A 5,788-nucleotide genomic window follows, 5' to 3' on the forward strand; every position below is an offset into this window, starting at 1 on the left:
ATTGGTAGGGTTCTCTGGGAAAAGAGTCCCTGATCAGGTTATGTATGGCTGAGAACAACGTTAGGGGAGTCTCCAAACTAAAAAACCCTAGATATTCAATTTTAGTAGTTGATTGTGCGAGCCCCTATAATGTTATTTTGGGGCGTCCGTCCCTTAACTCTTTTGGAGCCATTATCTCTACAGTTCACTTTTGTATTAAGTTTCCTGTGCAGGATAACATAATAGCAACAGTCCACGCAGACCACAAGGAGGCTAGGCAATGTTACAATGCGGGTTTGAAAGTCACCCCAAAGGAGACCATTAAAAGAATCCATTCTGTTTACAACTCGGAAAGCATTCCAACCTTGGCCGAGCTAGATCCAAGGGACAAAAATAGTCGTCTCGCCCCAACGGACGACCGAGAAAAGGTACAACTTCGGAAATCAGACCAGTTTACTAACATCGGCTCTGTTTTCTCTATAGGAACAAAACAAAATTTGATTGAAACATTAAAGTCCAACTTCAACCTATTTGTATGGACACCTGCTGACATGCTAGCACTACAAGAAAAAAGGCCTATCGGCACACTTTTTTCTTGCCATACTTTTGCGAGGGTGGCCACTGATTTGTGATTTGGCCATGTTTTTTTGCCACGCTTAAAAAACGTGGCCATAGAGAAAAATCGACACGCTTTTATATGAGTGGCTACCAATTTGTGTTTTGGCCATGCTTTTTTTTGCCATTCTTAAAAAATGTGGCCAAAGAGAAAAACCGGCACGCTTTAAAAGCGTGGCTAATTTGTCTTCTAATGGTGACATTTATAAAGCGTGCCGATATGCTGTGTGTAATTAGGCACCCTGCAAAAGTGTACCGATATACTGTGTGTACCAAAATTTAATTTCCCACCCCTTTGTTTCACATTTAACATTTTTGCTAAGTTAACAAAGTGATAATAGCGCATATACTACTACATACACACTTCACTTTTAATTTATTCCCAAATTCACTTTTAACCTAAGATAAGCATCGCAATGAAGCAAGCTGCCATCGTACCCATCAGCAAGCTGTCGCACCAAGTTCATCACTGCGATCGATCGCCGTCGCACCACCCAGCTCGATTGCCATCGCACCGATGTTCATCTAACAGTCACACCCAGCCCTTCATCTAACCGTCACACACAGCCCTCTCTCTGTCACACCCAACCCTCACACCATCAACGGTCTCTCACACCCTACTCGCAAACGGTCGCAAACCCTTGCAAACCTAACCCTCTGCTCACAAACCCTCGCAAACCCAACCCTCTGTCTCTGTCTTTGTCTCAATGGTCTCTCCCTCAATCGGTCTCTCGACGTGCCCAGGCATCAACGTGGCCTCCTACTCGCAAATCCTCACAAACCCAACCCTCTGTCTCTGTCTCAGTGGTCTCTTCCTTAATCGGCACCGTAAACACACTAGTAAGTCTTTCTACACAAACCAGAAAACAAGTCATGAAAGAATAAAAAAAATCAAGGTTGTGAACGAAATTGGTAAAACTGTGTCTGAAAATCTTTTCAGGATCCTCATATTCATATCATACATTCCAAGGTCACGAGATCTTTACAAAGATTATGAGGAATTGAAGAAGAAAAAGGTAAAGAAGCACATTCCAAACTTTGATTTTCTTTCTTTTCTTTTTGTATGTTCTCGTTCTATTTTGGGTTAAACCTATTCAATTGTGTCAATGAAGGTTCTCTCTGTTGTTAAAATTTTTGTATGCTACAACACTGAAACCAATCATAACGGTGTTTTGTTCTTCATGGGGCATGTGTTAGTGCCACCAAATGGCAGAACAATGAAACAGACGAAGGGAACAAGGGTATGAAATTCTTGTTTCAGAAGAAGAAGAAGAAGAAGAAAAAAAGCAAAAGATCTTGAAAATGTTGTTCTTGCACCAATGTTATTGCTCCCTGTGTCTTTGTTTCCTTCTTTGTTTAATATTTTAAGTTCTGTTTGGCCTCCCCTTGCCTTGTTCTGATAATTATTATTTAGTTAGTTAAACCCATGTTTAAATTTTGCAGAATCTAACCTTGGAGCACTATACAAACTACAAAGTCTTAGTTCTTGAAACTGTTGTTCTTGCACTTGTAGATTTGCAGCTCAACACCAAAGCCAGTTTCCTGAATGCTATACAAAAATATAAACAACATAAGGTAAAAATTTGGTGTTTACTATCTTCACTAATAAAAGTAATATTCTAAATTAGTTTTCAAAGGAATATTTTATCAGATATTTTAATTTTCATTAAATTTTAATTATTAAATTAGTCTTTGAATTTCTCCAGGTTATATTGCTTACTACCTGAATGGATTAATTTGAGAATTTTAAAATTTTTAGGACTTTTATTAAATAACGTATAAAGTTATAAAAAAATTATATAAAGATTCGTATAAAATCTTTAGCAAAATTTAACACGTAAATGATCTGTCTAACAAAATGTTAAAATAAAACATTGAGACTAATTTTTGTAATTAAAATTTGTTTGGTATGGAAGTGTTTGACTGAATATTCTATATGAACTAATTTGGGTATTCCTATTTAATAACTAAATTGGTGAATTAATCGACATATAAATGCTTATAATATTAGAGTTCGTTATGGCTATTATAGTCCATGAAAATGAGCATTATACAGCGCATTGTGCTTAACCCTCACCTTAAACACTACAAGGTAAGTATTTTTTTTGTCTGTTTCCAATTAAAATCTTCTTATTAGCCATATGTAGCCCGTAAACATAACTTGTAACTGTGTCTCCTCCTCCCAGTTTGATGATGGGCTTGGTTTCGACATTCCAACGGCATCATACTCTGAATCATAGGTGAGTATATTTTTTTCTTGAGAAATGAATTTTATGCCTAGTTAGGATCCTAGTTCTGATTGAGTGTCCGAGAAGATAATCTAAGTAGTTGGCCTAGTAGCATAGTTCAGAGATATGCAATAGTAGGTGGTTTATAATTCTTTTTTGTTTTTCTTATCTTTTTAGTAATATACTTTTTATTTATTTTTTATTATAAATAATTAGCACTGGATTTTCAAGATATCTTTCAAACCCTAAGCACCAGCTCGGGTTCTTCTCCTCCTCTGCTCTCTCAAACTTCCTCCGATTACACAACACACCAACTAGATCTATTCTTATCTTCTCAAATTTCAGATCCAAGGTTTCCATCTAATGCTATTCATTTTTTAATTTCAGATCCAAGTTTTGCTTGCTACGTTATTGGCTGTTGATTATTCAGTAGATCCGATTCGTTGATGTGCAAAAGAAGGCAGCGGCAGCAGCTAAGAAAAGAGGCAAGGCGGATGCTTTGTTGAAATAATTATGTAGGTGTGAAACATGAAGCATTCATGCTTGGAGCTTCCAAGGGCAAGCACACAAACAAAAGATTTGATCTTTTCATTACCACTTCACCAATACCATATCTAAATGAGAAGCTTATTGTGTTGGGGCGAGTCGTCAAGGGAAATTAAGGATGTTCAGGTGACTAAATTTGCTTCTCGTTGTTATGTCTGTGTCCTTTTTGTTGATCCTTATCCTTTCCCATTTAGTTAAGGTTTTCTACACATATTATCATGTCTGAGAAGTTAATGATTATCATTTTTATCGCTAAATTTAAACAAATAATTAACTTCAAATGTGTTGTTCACTGCATATATTTGTTTTAAAATTTCATGTCATCACCATCTGAATAGATAAGTTCATATTCTGACTTGATGTTGTATTTTGGAATGAAATTCCATCAAAGCAATTTCAATATTAGTTATTTCACTTATAATCTTTCTTATTTCTGAGAAATAATGATTTAATGTCAGCAACCTGTGTAAAATCTACCATGGGTTTCATTATTAAGCTTCATATTCGATGTTATATTACCCTGTGCTAGGAAATTGAAAAAGTGGATATAGATGAACATTACAAACCTAAAGTCTCTATTTGGGTTTTTTTTTTCATATTTTAGCTGCCATATTTACTCTCTACTATATTAATCACTAACCAAAGTTATGCTTTGCATCTACTGTTGATTTAGTTTCTCTATATTTTTTGGCAATCTTTTCGCACTGTGTTAGAATCATTTAGATGCATATTGGAAGCGGAAAACTGTTAATTATTCTCTATATGTTTAGTTTCTCTATACACTACTAACTTTTAATTTGCAGAATATTCTCTCTGTTACAAATATACATCTCAGCCTCATTGTTTTCTTTGCTGAATTCACTTTTTCTTAATTATTAAACTATTGATTCCTATCATTTTCCACTGTAATTAAAAGTCACAAGACCAAACTATAAGAAGTTAAATTCAAAAATTAACACAAACACAAGAACTTTAAAATTACTAACTGCCATTTGTTACAAGATTTTAGTCAATATGCATGTAACATTAAATTGTACCACTGAATGAGTAGTATGAGTGTATCATATGCTAATTTTCTATGTTGGACACCAGACAACCATGCCAATGAAATAATTGTTGTAGGCCTATCTTCATATATAAATTTATGTGTATTACTTACTTGTCCAACATTAGTAGAACAGTAAAAATAAGTTGTACTTGACTATTGAAATTGCTTATTTTATTATTTGATGTAGGTTCAAGTTGGGGCCAAGGGTACTGAGAGCATGAACTGGGATGCAATGGTTATGCAAATGTATAAATCAATATATTTAGTGAGTTGTGTATTGTTAAAACTTTTATGAAAACTCTCTATAATCATATAAATAAACAAAAAGCATTTCATCATTGGTATGCATCCAGAATAATCAGTTGTCTAAATATATTGTTTTTTTTTTTAATTTTCTAAAATAATACCACATTTTTTTTAAAGTTCACCCATAATTTTTTTTTAAAAATTTGATGAGGATATAGCCACGCTTTAAAAGCGTGGCAATAGGTTTACATCTAGGTACTTTAAGAAAGCGTGGCCAGATGTCCCCTACAGGTACGCTTTTGAAGCGTATCCAAACCCAAACCAATGGGCACGCTTTAAAAGCATGGCTATATGTTCACTTTTCAGCATGCTTTAAAAGCGTGGCGATATGTACATTTATCGGTATGCTTTTCAAGCGTACCTATAGGTTAAGACCTATGGCCACGCTTTTTAAGCATGACAAGAGATGAAAGCATGCCAACATTAAAAGCGGGCCGATAGATCTACAAAAGTGTGGCGATAGAGCAACCGGCACGTTGGCGGATGTGACCCTTTCAAAAGCATGCCAATAGCTCAAAAAGCGTGGCGAAAAGCTATCGGTACTTTTTTTGTACTTTTTGGCACGCTTTAAAAGCGTGGCAGAAAGCTTATTTTCTTGTAGGGATCAATCCGAACTTTATATGCCATAAGCTAGCAGTCAATCCTAACGCCTGACCTATAAGACAAAAGAAACGAAATCTGGGTACAGAAAGAAGAAATGCAGCAATAGCAGAAACACAGAAATTACTTGATGCAGGTTTCATCCGAGAACTTCATTTCTCGTCATGGCTAGCGAATGTGGTAATGGTTAAGAAGAGCTTGGGAAAGTGGTGCATGTGCGTGGAATTCACAGATCTGAACAAAGCATGTCCGAAGGACTCCTATCTGCTACCGAATATTGACAGACTGGTAGACGACACCTCAGGGTATCAAGTGCTAAGTTTCATGAAGGCCTATTCCAGTTACAATCAAATACAAATGCACCCTGATGACAAAGAAAAACAGCATTTGTAACTGACCAAGGTAATTTTTGTTATAAAGTCATGCCTTTCAGACTAAAAAATGCAAGAGCAACCTATCAGAGACT

The 5,788-nt window shown here is 35.7% G+C and overlaps 1 long non-coding RNA gene across 3 annotated transcripts; it reads left to right on the top strand.

The window, feature by feature from the left end:
- On the top strand, nucleotides 961–4,681 carry LOC107619733. Of its 3 annotated transcripts, XR_002354005.1 has the most exons (7): nucleotides 962–1,434; nucleotides 1,535–1,610; nucleotides 2,038–2,169; nucleotides 2,627–2,686; nucleotides 2,781–2,834; nucleotides 3,210–3,494; nucleotides 4,604–4,681. It is a non-coding gene; the product is annotated as an uncharacterized LOC107619733 (long non-coding RNA). The 3 variants fall into 3 exon arrangements; XR_002354004.1 differs by having other exon boundaries at nucleotides 961–1,434; nucleotides 2,627–2,834; XR_001615767.2 differs by lacking the exon at nucleotides 2,627–2,686 and having other exon boundaries at nucleotides 963–1,434.

Source organism: Arachis ipaensis, chromosome B09 (genome assembly GCF_000816755.2).
Source record: "Arachis ipaensis cultivar K30076 chromosome B09, Araip1.1, whole genome shotgun sequence".
Lineage (NCBI taxonomy): Eukaryota > Viridiplantae > Streptophyta > Magnoliopsida > Fabales > Fabaceae > Arachis > Arachis ipaensis.